The sequence below is a fragment of the Coregonus lavaretus genome (genome assembly GCF_964263955.1).
Source record: "Coregonus lavaretus genome assembly, chromosome: 32".
NCBI classification, from domain to species: Eukaryota; Metazoa; Chordata; class Actinopteri; order Salmoniformes; family Salmonidae; genus Coregonus; species Coregonus lavaretus.
In genome coordinates this window covers 38,104,155-38,116,364 of record NC_140019.1, presented here as the reverse complement: position 1 = coordinate 38,116,364, position 12,210 = coordinate 38,104,155, and the positions used below count along the sequence as shown (strand labels likewise).

Sequence of the window (12,210 nt, the reverse complement as noted above, 5' to 3'; positions counted from 1 at the left end):
TCTCTCTCTCACTGTCACCCTCTCACTGTCACCCTCTCACTGTCACCCTCTCACTGTCACCCTCTCACTGTCACCCTCTCACTGTCACCCTCTCACTGTCACCCTCCCACTGTCTCTCTCTCACTGTCACCCTCCCACTGTCACCCTCTCACTGTCACCCTCTCACTGTCACCCTCCCACTGTCTCTCTCTCACTGTCACCCTCTCACTGTCACCCTCTCACTGTCACCCTCTCACTGTCACCCTCTCACTGTCACCCTCTCACTGTCACCCTCTCACTGTCACCCTCTCACTGTCACCCTCCCACTGTCTCTCTCTCACTGTCACCCTCTCACTGTCACCCTCCCACTGTCACCCTCTCACTGTCACCCTCTCACTGTCACCCTCTCACTGTCACCCTCTCACTGTCACCCTCCCACTGTCTCTCTCTCACTGTCACCCTCTCACTGTCACCCTCTCACTGTCACCCTCTCACTGTCACCCTCTCACTGTCACCCTCCCACTGTCACCCTCTCACTGTCACCCTCTCACTGTCACCCTCTCACTGTCACCCTCTCACTGTCACCCTCTCACTGTCACCCTCTCACTGTCACCCTCTCACTGTCACCCTCCCACTGTCTCTCTCTCACTGTCTCTCTATTTCCCTCCCTCACTGTCTCACTTAATGCAAGTCTGGGTGTTTGGTTATACTAAAGAAAATGTATGACTATCATGAATAAAGAGTCACGCTGTATTTTTATTACCTGTATAGGTAAACAAATATCTGAAATGTTAATAACAGAGAAAGAAAGCTGAAAATTTCCTTGCTTTTATTTGATGGAGTTGGAGGTTTTAATTCATTTGGGTCTATTGTGTTTCATGTGTGCATTCTGCAAAATAAATCTAATAAACGGTGAAGATACCAATTGGCCCTGATGTTTTTTTATATCACCTATCAATGTCTTCATTATCCCCCAACCCCATATTGACCAATGATATTACACAACCTAACATGTTTACACATACAACAGATATGGAAAATCCCACGTGAAGGACTAAGCTGTCAGGAAATCACACTGAGGTCCTATAGGGTACGGGGCATTCAGCCACACCCACAGGGGCATTCAGCCACACCCACAGGGGCATTCAGCCACACCCATAGGGGCATTCAGCCACACCCACAGGGGCATTCAGCCACACCCATAGGGGCATTCAGCCACACCCATAGGGGCATTCAGCCACACCCATAGGGGCATTCAGCCACACCCACAGGGACATTCAGCCACACCCATAGGGGCATTCAGCCACACCCATAGGGGCATTCAGCCACACCCATAGGGGCATTCAGCCACACCCATAGGGGCATTCAGCCACACCCCATAGGGGCATTCAGCCACACCCTATGGGGCTTGGTCAAAAGTAGTGCATTTTATAGGGAATAGGGTTCCTTTTGGGGTCTTTGAGGAAGGAACATGATCAATGGTGATCACAGGGATGTTGAAACGTTTAACAACATTATTCATATTACTCTATGTGGTAAGAGGAGTGTGCAGAGTTGTGGTTGACTTATTGAGAAACAGCCTGAAGGTCTGCATCCTCTATTCTCTGCTATTCCCATAGTGCACTGCTCCCTAAGGCCCCTGGTCAAAAGTAGTGTACTATATACATGTGCGGAATACAACAGGTGTACACCTTACAGTGAAATGCTTACTTACAAGCCCTTAACCAACACTGCAGTTTTTTTTGGGGGGGAAAAATAAGTGTTAAGAAAGTATTTACTAAATAAACTGAAGTAAAAAATAAAAAATAAAATAAAGAAGAAAATAGAAAAATAACAAATAATTAAAAAGCAGCAGTAAAATAAAATAACAGTAGGGAGGCTATATACAGGGGGGTACCGGTACAGAGTCAGTGTGCGGGGGCACAGGTTAGTCGAGGTAATTGAGGTAATATGCACATGTAGGTAGAGGTAAAGTGACTGTGCATAGATAATAAACAGAGAGTAGCAGCAGCGTAAAATAGTGCAAATATGGAGGTCTGCTTGAAACATGTTGGTATTTACAGACTCGGTCAGGGACAGGTTGAAAATGTCAGTGAAGACACTTGCCAGTTTGTCAGCGCATGCTCTGAGTACACGTCCTGGTAATCCGTCTGGCCCTGCGGCCTTGTGAATGTTGACCTGTTTAAAAGTCTTACTCACATCGGCTACAGTAGGTGATAGGGTGCTATTTGGGACACATTCTGTATGCGGTGTAGCTGTAGTCTACCATTGTCCATGCAGTGTTTTGGCTAGAACACAGGAAGTGTTCCCTGTTCCTGGTTGTTTGAATGTAATTGTTGTTGAGGCAGCGTAGAGGAAGGAACTCTTCAGGAATTTCCTTTAAAAGAGGAAAGTGCTCTTTTCCTTTGTGAAGGCAAAATATTTGTCAGCTAAAGAGGAGGACACAGGGGGACTAAAAACGCAACGGAACATTTCATTGGAGACCTGTAGTAGTTTGTAGTAGTGCTGATTTACAATACTTTTTAGAGACTTCCAGATATCAAAAAGTAGGAAGAGAGGAATATAAGACCGACTGGATGCAATAACCAGCAGGATTCCTTTGACAGGTAAGAACTATGTTCTATGAAGTGACTATGTAGTGACTGGACGTGTAATGCTTGAGTTGCTCCAAGAGTGTAGATCAACACTGACCGGGGATACTCTTGATTTCTTTCTTTCTACAATTTTAATCTAGTAACATTTGTCACTGAGGATACTCATAATACTTAAATCATTACCGTGCATTACGGTGGCTCTGACAGTAGCTCAAAATAAACTCCCATTGCCCTATGTCCTTGCCTTGGCCGTCCACAAATATGTCTAAATGTCTTCCTATTGACTCAAGGAAAAACCTCAGCTGCAGGCTCAGACAGAAACGGCACATTAAAAGTAATTTACTCATACATTTTGACCTGTCTCTCCTGACCTCCAGAGAGTACGTCCCAAATGGCACCCAGTTCCCTATATAGTGCACTACAGAGAGGATAATGATTCAGTCGTTGAGAGGAAGCCTATTTTATAAACACGCTTTTTTCTTTGAGACTTCGATGTTAGGTGTTGTTTCAAATAAACGTCAAAAGGCTGACTGTTGCGTTTGAATTGGCAGTGTGTTGTTTCAGATCACCATCATACAAATATGTTCTTTATTAATTGGACGTGAGAGCGAGAGAGAGAGAGAGAGAGAGAGAGAGAGAGAGAGAGAGAGAGAGAGAGAGAGAGAGAGAGAGAGATGCTCATCTTAACGGCTAGCTAACTGTTTAATATTTTCTTGGCTCATCAGTATAACGGTCAACTGATGGCTCACAGCATATGAATAAGTCATTGAAGGTAGTGGGTACAGGAGCTGCAAATTCCTCCTTTCTGTCCCAAATGGCACCCTGTTCCCTATTTGGTTCACTACTTTTAACTAGGGCCCATAGGGCTCTGGTCAAAAGTAGTGCACTATATAGGGAATAGGGTGCCATTTGGGACGTAACCCTTTATATACAGACAGAGCAGGAGGCTAGGAGACAGATGAGATATACTGCTGCAGCATATTGAAATCTACCCTCTCTGCAGCTTGTATGAGAAAGAAATAATTCTACTTCGCTGGTGTACAGTATAAACATAATTCATATTTGAACACACGGGACCATACTGACAAAAGAAATTGCATACTGGAAAATACTGTAAACTCTAGGTAACACTTTACAATAAGGTTCCCTTTAAAAATAACTGTAATTATAAACCCTTCATAAACGCTTTATAAAAGGTACCTTAGCGTAAAGTGTTATACACCTTTAATAGTATGTATCTCCAGATACTAATATGGGCTTTGGGAAAGCATACTGTAGTATTGTGCTTGATATACAGTACCAGTCAAACGTTTTGACACACCTACTCATTCAAGGGTTTTTCTTTATTTTTTACTATTTTCTACATTGTAGAATAATAGTGAAGACATCAGAACTATGAAATAACACATATGGAATCACGTTGTAACCAAAGAAGTGTTAAACAAATCAAAGTATATTTTAGATTTTAGATTCTTCAAAGTAGCCACCCTTTGCCTTGATGACAGCTTTGCACACCCTTGGCGTTCTCTCAACCAGCTTCATGAGGAATGCTTTACCAACAGTCTTGAAGGAGTTCCCACATATGCTGAGCACTTGTTGGCTGCTTTTCCTTCACTCTGCAGTTGGTGGATTGTGGAGGCCAGGTCATCTGATGCAGCACTCCATCACACTCCTTCTTGGTCAAATAGCCCTTACACAGCCTGGAGGTGTGTTGGGTCATTGTCCTGTTGAAAAACAAATGATAGTCCCACTAAGTCCAAACCAGATGGGATGGCATATCGCTGCAGAATGCTGTGGTAGCCATGCTGGTTAAGCGTGCCTTGAATTCTAAATAAATCACTGACAGTGCCACCAGCAAAGCACCCCCACAACATCATACCTCCACCTCCGTGCTTCACGGTGGTAACCACACATGCGGAGATCATCCGTTCACCTACTCTGCGTCTCACAAAGACACGGCGGTTGGAACCAAAAATCTAAAATTTGGACCCATCAGACCAAAGGACAGATTTCCACCGGTCTAATGTCCATTGCTCGTGTTTCTTGGCCCAAGTTGGTCTCTTCTTCTTATTGGTGTCCTTTAGTAGTGCTTTCTTTGCAGCAATTGGATCATGAAGGCCTGATTCACGCAGTCTCCTCTGAACAGTTGATGTTGAGATGTGTCTGTTACTTGAACTCTGTGAAGCATTTATTTGGGCTGCAATCTGAGGTGTAGTTAACTCTAATGAACATATCCTCTGCAGCAGAGGTAACTCTGGGTCTTCCTTTCCTGTGGCGGTCCTCATGAGAGCCTGTTTCATTATAACGCTTGATGGTTTTTGCGACTGCACTTGAAGAAACGTTCAAAGTTCTTACATTTTCCGTATTGACTGTCGTTTCTCTTTGCCTATTTGAACTGTTCTTGCCATAATATGGACTTGGTCTTTTACCAAATAGAGCTATCGTCTGTATACCACCCCTACCTTGTCACAACACAACTGATTAGCTCAAATGCATTAAGAAGGAACGAAATTCCACAAATTAACTTTTAACAAGACACAGTTGTTAATTGAAATGCATTCCTGGTGACTACCTCATGAAGCTGGTTGAGAGAATGCCAAGTGTGTGCAAAGCTGTCATCAAGGCAAAGGGTGGCTACTTTGAAGAATCTCTAATATAACATTGGGTTACCACATGATTCCATATGTGTTATTTTCATAGTTTTGATATCTTCACTATTATTCCACAATGTAGAAAATAGTAAAAAATAAAGAAAAACCCTTGAGTGTGAGTAGGCGTGTCCAAACCTTTGACTGGTAGTGAATATCAAGCACATATATAATGGCTACTACCCATAACAACTACAGTTCACACAATGATTCATGGGGTAAAATACTCACGTCATCTCCACTGCCATCTATATGTATTTGTTATTCAACCTATGCAATATCACAGAATTAATATATACAGTATGTTGACAAGGTATTAATATATACAGTATGTTGACAGGACATTAACATACAGTGCATTGACAAGATGTGACTGACTGTGTCAAAATCAACCACATGAATTGCTTAAAGGGGCAATCTTTGGACTTTTAAATGAATTACATTGTTGTTGAATCCGACATCCGCCCATTAATGATCTGACCTTTGGATATAACGTAACGGTGGACCCCCCGTGTCCATACAGTAAATAACAACTGTAATGCATGAGCACAAATAAACATATCACCATAGAAATCACAACTACAGACCTATAGCTAATGGTTTGTCTGTGGTGTCCATATCTATAATAATAAATAATAAAAAAATAATATGCCATTTAGCAGACGCTTTTTATTGAACTCCCTACCCTGGCGTTACAAGCGCCACGCTCTACCAATTGAGCTACAGAGGACCACCCTGTCACGGTTTCGGCCGAGGCTGCTCCTCCTCCTTGTTCGGGCAGGCTTCGGCGGTCGTCGTCCCCAGAGTACTAGCTGCCACCGTTCGATATTTCATGTTTGTTTGGTTTTGTCTGTTTGTACACCTGTCCCTTGTTAGTGTTTGATTTTGTTTCCTATTTAGTTATCGTGTGTTGGGTCAGGTGTTATGTGTGATTGTTTTTTGTCAAGCTGTTGCTCTCTGGATTTACTCTCGTGTTTTGTTGTGTTTCGAGAGTCCGCACTGTGTGCGCTATCGTTGTTTTACGCACTGTGTCTATTGTGCGTAATTTGCATTTTGCCTCCCGGTTGGGTTGGCTGTTCGCCTGTTTGGTGCTGCTTTCGTTGACTAAAGTCTGTTCACGAACGCCCGTGTTTCCTGCGCTTGATTTCCACACCGCATCTACACTCAGCTACTGACAGAATCACACAACAACCCATGGAATCAGCAGGAGCAACCGCGCCAACGGACATCATGGAGGACCGTCTTCATGGGCAGGAGGACAGGATCAACCAGATCGGTCACGCCCTGGATCGGGTGATGAACACTCTCCACCGATGGGAAAGCAGCGGGGTACCCACGCCCCCACCTACCGGACCATCCCCATCGGTCAGTCCTCCTGTCCCCCTTCCGGAACCCAGCGGGATTCGGCTCTCGCTCCCGAGGGCGTACGACGGCTCCGCTGCCGGGTGTCAAGGGTTCCTGCTGCAAGTGGAGCTCTACCTCGCCACCGTACACCCGGCGCCCTCGGGACACGAGAGCGTCTCCGCCCTCATCTCCTGTCTCACCGGCAAGGCGTTGGAGTGGGCCAACGCCGAATGGAGGAGAATAGACGCCGCTACTATTACCTATGCGGAGTTCTCACGCCGCTTCCGTGCCGTGTTTGACCATCCACCAGAAGGGAAGGCGGCGGGGGAGCGTCTGTTCTACCTCCGACAGGGGATGAGGAGCGCACAGGATTTTGCTTTGGAGTTCCGGACTCTAGCGGCAGATGCAGGGTGGAATGAGCGGGCCCTCATAGACCACTTCCGCTGCAGCCTCCGGGAGGACGTCCAGAGAGAGTTGGCGTGTAGGGATACCACGTTGTCGTTTGACCAACTGGTCGACATGGCCATTCGGCTGGACACCCTGCTCGCCACCCGTGGACGTCCCGGGTGGGGGTTGCCCATTCCACCTTCCGGCACCTCCGAGCCGAGCCCTATGGAGCTCGGAGGTGCTGGCGCTAGAGAACGGAGGAGTAGGATCCCGAGGGGGGCCGTTCCCTGCACCAACTGTGGCCGTGGCTAGGTGTTGGGGAAGGTCCCCCGGTGGAGGTGAAGGCAGGCCACGCATTGGGGAGTCCTCCCAGGTGAGTAGGCGCCCTACTTACCCAGAGCTTTCTGTCGTTCACTTAACCTTGCCTGTTTGTTTCCCACAGGTTGCACCTCGTTCCCAGCATAAGGCGCTAGTAGATTCAGGCGCAGCTGGGAATTTTGTAGATCGCCAGTTCTGTGTAGAGTTAGGGATTCCTCTCCTTCCCGTTGATAAGCCTTTCCCTGTACATGCCCTAGATAGCCGTCCGTTAGGATCTGGGTTAATTAGGGAGGTCACAGCGCCCCTTAGGATGAAGACGCAGGGGGGTCATGAGGAGACGATTCAGCTCTATCTGATTGACTCTCCTGCGTATCCGGTGGTGCTGGGACTTCCCTGGTTGATTACCCATGATCCTACTATTTCGTGGCGAGAGAAAGCTCTTAAAGGGTGGTCTGTTCAGTGTGAGGGGCTATGTCTGGGTGTTTCCATAGGGGCGACCTCGGTGGAGAGTCCAAATCAAATGCCTGCACTGCATATTCCCCCCGAGTATGAGGATTTGACACTGGTGTTTAGTAAGACAAGGGCGGCGCAGCTGCCGCCTCATAGACAGGGGGATTGTGCGATAGATCTCCAGTTAGGAGCAGCACTCCCGCGGAGCCATGTGTATCCCTTGTCTCAAGAGGAGAGGAAGGCGATGGAAACTTACATCGCCGAGTCTCTGAGACAGGGATACATACGGGCCTCCACTTCACTCGCTTCCTCGAGCTTCTTTTTTGTGAAGAAAAAAGATGGAGGTTTGCGCCCGTGTATTGATTACCGCGGTCTCAATCAGATTACGGTGAAGTACAGTTATCCACTTCCTCTGATTGCGACTATGACGGAGTCATTACACGGTGCTCAGTTCTTCACAAAATTGGATCTCAGGAGCGCATATAACTTGGTGCGCATTAGAGAGGGCGATGAATGGAAGACAGCATTTAGCACGACCTCCGGTCATTACGAGTATCTCGTCATGCCATATGGGTTAATGAATGCTCCCTCAGTCTTCCAATCCTTTGTAGATGAGATTTTCCGGGACATGCAGGGGCAGGGAGTAGTCGTGTACATAGACGATATTCTGGTGTACAGTTCTACCCGAGCTGAGCATGTAGCCCTGGTGCGCCGAGTGTTGAGGAGACTGTTGGAGCATGACCTATATGTCAAGGCAGAGAAATGTCTGTTCTTTCAGAAGTCGGTCTCCTTTTTGGGTTATCAGTTGTCTGCGTCAGGGGTGAAGATGGAGGTTGACCGGGTGTCAGCTGTGCGTAATTGGCAAACCCCAACCACTGTGAAAGAGGTGCAACAGTTCTTGGGTTTTGCGAATTATTACCGGAGGTTTATCCGGGGTTTTGGACAGGTGGCAGCTCCCATAACGTCTCTGTTGAAGGGGGGTCCGGTGCGCTTGCGGTGGTCAGCTGAGGCGGACAGGGCTTTTGGGAGACTGAAGGACCTGTTTACCTCGGCGCCGGTGTTGGCGCATCCGGATCCCGCGTTACCATTCCAGGTAGAGGTAGACGCGTCCGAGGCCGGTATTGGGGCCGTCCTCTCACAACGGTCTGGCACACCACTTAAGCTCCGCCCCTGTGCTTTTTATTCTAAGAAGCTCAGTCCGGCGGAGCGGAATTATGACGTAGGGGACAGGGAGCTGTTAGCCGTGGTACATGCCCTAAAGGTGTGGAGGCATTGGCTTGAGGGGGCTCAACACCCTTTCCTCATTTTGACGGACCACCGTAACCTGGAGTACATCCGGGCAGCTAGGAGACTGAATCCTCGCCAGGCCCGCTGGACTATGTTTCTAGCCCGGTTTGTGTTTAAAATCACTTACATCCCTGGGTCCCAGAACGGGAAGGCAGATGCCCTGTCTCGGCGGTATGACACGGAGGAGAGGTCCGTTGAGCCCACTCCCATACTACCAAAGTCTTGTTTGGTGGCACCGGTGGTATGGGAGGTCGATGCAGAGATCGAGCGGGCGTTACGCACCGACCCAAGTCCTCCACAGTGTCCAGTGGGTCGGACGTACGTTCCGCTCGAGGTACGCGATCGCCTCATTTATTGGGCTCATACGTCCCCCTCCTCTGGACATCCAGGTATCGGCCGGACAGTTCACTGCCTTAGCACTAAGTACTGGTGGCCAACGTTAGCCAGGGATTTGAGGGTTTATGTCTCCTCCTGTTCGGTGTGTGCACAGTGTAAGGCGCCCAGACATTTGCCCAGGAGTAAGCTACAACCCCTGCCCGTTCCACAACGACCCTGGTCCCACCTCTCGGTGGACTTTGTTACAGACCTTCCCCCCTCACAGGGGAATACTACCATCCTGGTCGTTGTGGATCGGTTCTCGAAGGCCTGTCGTCTCCTTCCCATGCCGGGTCTCCCTACTGCCCTACAGACCGCTGAGGCTCTGTTTACCCATGTCTTCCGGCATTACGGGGTACCCGAGGATATAGTGTCTGATCGAGGCCCCCAGTTCACCTCCAGAGTGTGGAGAGCCTTTATGGAACGGTTGGGGGTTTCGGTGAGCCTTACCTCGGGTTACCACCCGGAGAGTAATGGGCAGGTTGAACGTGTCAACCAGGATGTGGGTAGGTTTCTGAGGTCTTATTGCCAGGGCCGGCCGGAGGAGTGGGCGAGATACGTTCCGTGGGCCGAGATGGCGCAGAACTCTCTCCGCCACTCCTCCACCCAACTAACCCCTTTCCAGTGTGTGTTAGGGTACCAGCCAGTTCTGGCACCTTGGCACGAGAGCCTGATCGAGGCCCCTGCGGTGGATGAGTGGGTGCGTTGCTCGGAGGAGACATGGAACGCTGCCCACGTCCATCTGCAGCGGGCCATCCGTCGGCATAAGACGAGCGCCGATCTCCACCGCAGTGAGGGGCCTGTATACGCACCTGGAGATCGAGTCTGGCTCTCGACCAGAAACCTGCCCCTCCGCCTGCCCTGCCGGAAGCTGGGTCGGCGGTTTGTGGGGCCATTCAAAGTCCTGAGGAGGTTGAACGAGGTGTGTTACAGGTTAGAACTGCCTATTGATTACAGGAATATTAACCCCTCGTTCCATGTGTCTCTCCTCAGGCCGGTGGTAGCTGGTCCACTCCAGGACTATGAGATAGAGGAGATTCCTCCGCCCCCGTTGGACATCGAGGGGGCTCCGGCGTACACTGTGAGGTCCATCCTTGATTCGAGACGCCGGATGGGGGGTCTCCAATATCTCGTGGAGTGGGAGGGGTACGGCCCGGAGGAGCGGTGCTGGGTGCCGAGGAGGGACATATTAGACCTGTCCCTGCTGACCGAGTTCCATCGGGGTCATCCTACGCGCCCTGCTCCGCGTCGTCCTGGTCGTCCCCGAGGCCGGGATCGGCGCACGGCTGGAGCCGCGCGTCAAGGGGGGGGTACTGTCACGGTTTCGGCCGAGGCTGCTCCTCCTCCTTGTTCGGGCAGGCTTCGGCGGTCGTCGTCCCCGGAGTACTAGCTGCCACCGTTCGATGTTTCATGTTTGTTTGGTTTTGTCTGTTTGTACACCTGTCCCTTGTTAGTGTTTGATTTTGTTTCCTATTTAGTTATCGTGTGTTGGGTCAGGTGTTATGTGTGATTGTTTTTTGTCAAGCTGTTGCTCTCTGGATTTACTCTCGTGTTTTGTTGTGTTTCGAGAGTCCGCACTGTGTGCGCTATCGTTGTTTTACGCACTGTGTTTATTGTGCGTAATTTGTATTTTGCCTCCCGGTTGGGTTGGCTGTTCGCCTGTTTGGTGCTGCTTTCGTTGACTAAAGTCTGTTCACTAACGCCCGTGTTTCCTGCGCTTGATTTCCACACCGCATCTACACTCAGCTACTGACACACCCTAACTGTCTAACTGTGCATTGCACATTGTTTCTTGATTATCAAAATAAATTACTTCACTAGCCCCCCGTGGGCATGTTTAATTTCTTCTGACCACTAATTTCTAATTTCCCAACTCATAATAAAATAACTAGAGCAACAAGATCCACCGTGGACAGTGAACCATACTGCAGTTTATACTGGCCTCTTATTTTCCTTTGCCGGGTATGTTGTCAAGATCGATTGAATTGTCCTCAGATTACCCTGCACACACTACATCAAACCATCTCTTTAATCCTTACCCTAGAGTCTATCTCCAGGAACATGTGATACAGGAAACATGTACATGTTTACATCACTACAGCTCAAATGGAATCTGCATTTCAATTTGGAAAATAAGAACAGAATTTCCTGAATTTGAGGTCTTTGAAAACCGATCAGCAGCGGCAGTTTATCGACCTTGACGGTTCATGATTAATGCTGAGTTTTCTACTAGTATGAGGAGGATGGAGAGGAGAGAATCATTATTCTGCATGGTTGATTGCCTGCATAGAGAGATAGAGCCTCTTTCCCTATGAGACGCCGTGAGACGTGGGGGGGGCAGTGCTGTGCAGGCAGATGTGATGTGTGTGTGTCCGTGTGTGAGTGTGTATGTATGGTCATGTGCATCATGTATGATAGCATAGCGTGAGGCTGCTACTAGAGACGGAGGAGATAATGACAGAGACGGAGCTTCAGATAATGCTGTCGTTTCTTTCTTCCCTTCCTCAGAGAAGAGATGATTTACTTGGTTAAGCTGTGACCTCATCATGCTGTGTGTATGATACCCACCCCCTCCTCCCTCTCTCCCACCCTCCCTGCCTCCCTCCCTCCCTCCCTCCCTCCCTCCCTCCCTCCCTCCCACCCTCCCTCTGGTGAGGGGCTGGAGCTGCCTACTCCAACATGATCAGCTACTGGATACTGGGCTGGGCTTGTGAAACGTTTCTCATTTCTGTTTCGGTTCCTGTGTGTGCATGTGCAGTGAGGACACGGAGCGAGTGGGTGAGACAGAGAAGAGAGGGAGCGTGTATCATGCATGTGCATTAACTTAG

At 48.8% G+C, this 12,210-nt stretch overlaps 1 protein-coding gene across 1 annotated transcript in view; it reads left to right on the top strand.

Moving 5' to 3' along the window:
- Positions 1-2,507: 2,507 nt before the first annotated feature.
- klhl4 (kelch-like family member 4) overlaps positions 2,508-12,210 on the top strand; it is a 51,264-nt gene continuing 41,561 nt past the window's right edge. Inside the window, exon 1 of the mRNA XM_084150468.1 lies at positions 2,508-2,585. The gene's annotated coding sequence lies outside the window, so the exon portion shown is untranslated. The remainder of the gene's footprint in view (positions 2,586-12,210) is intronic.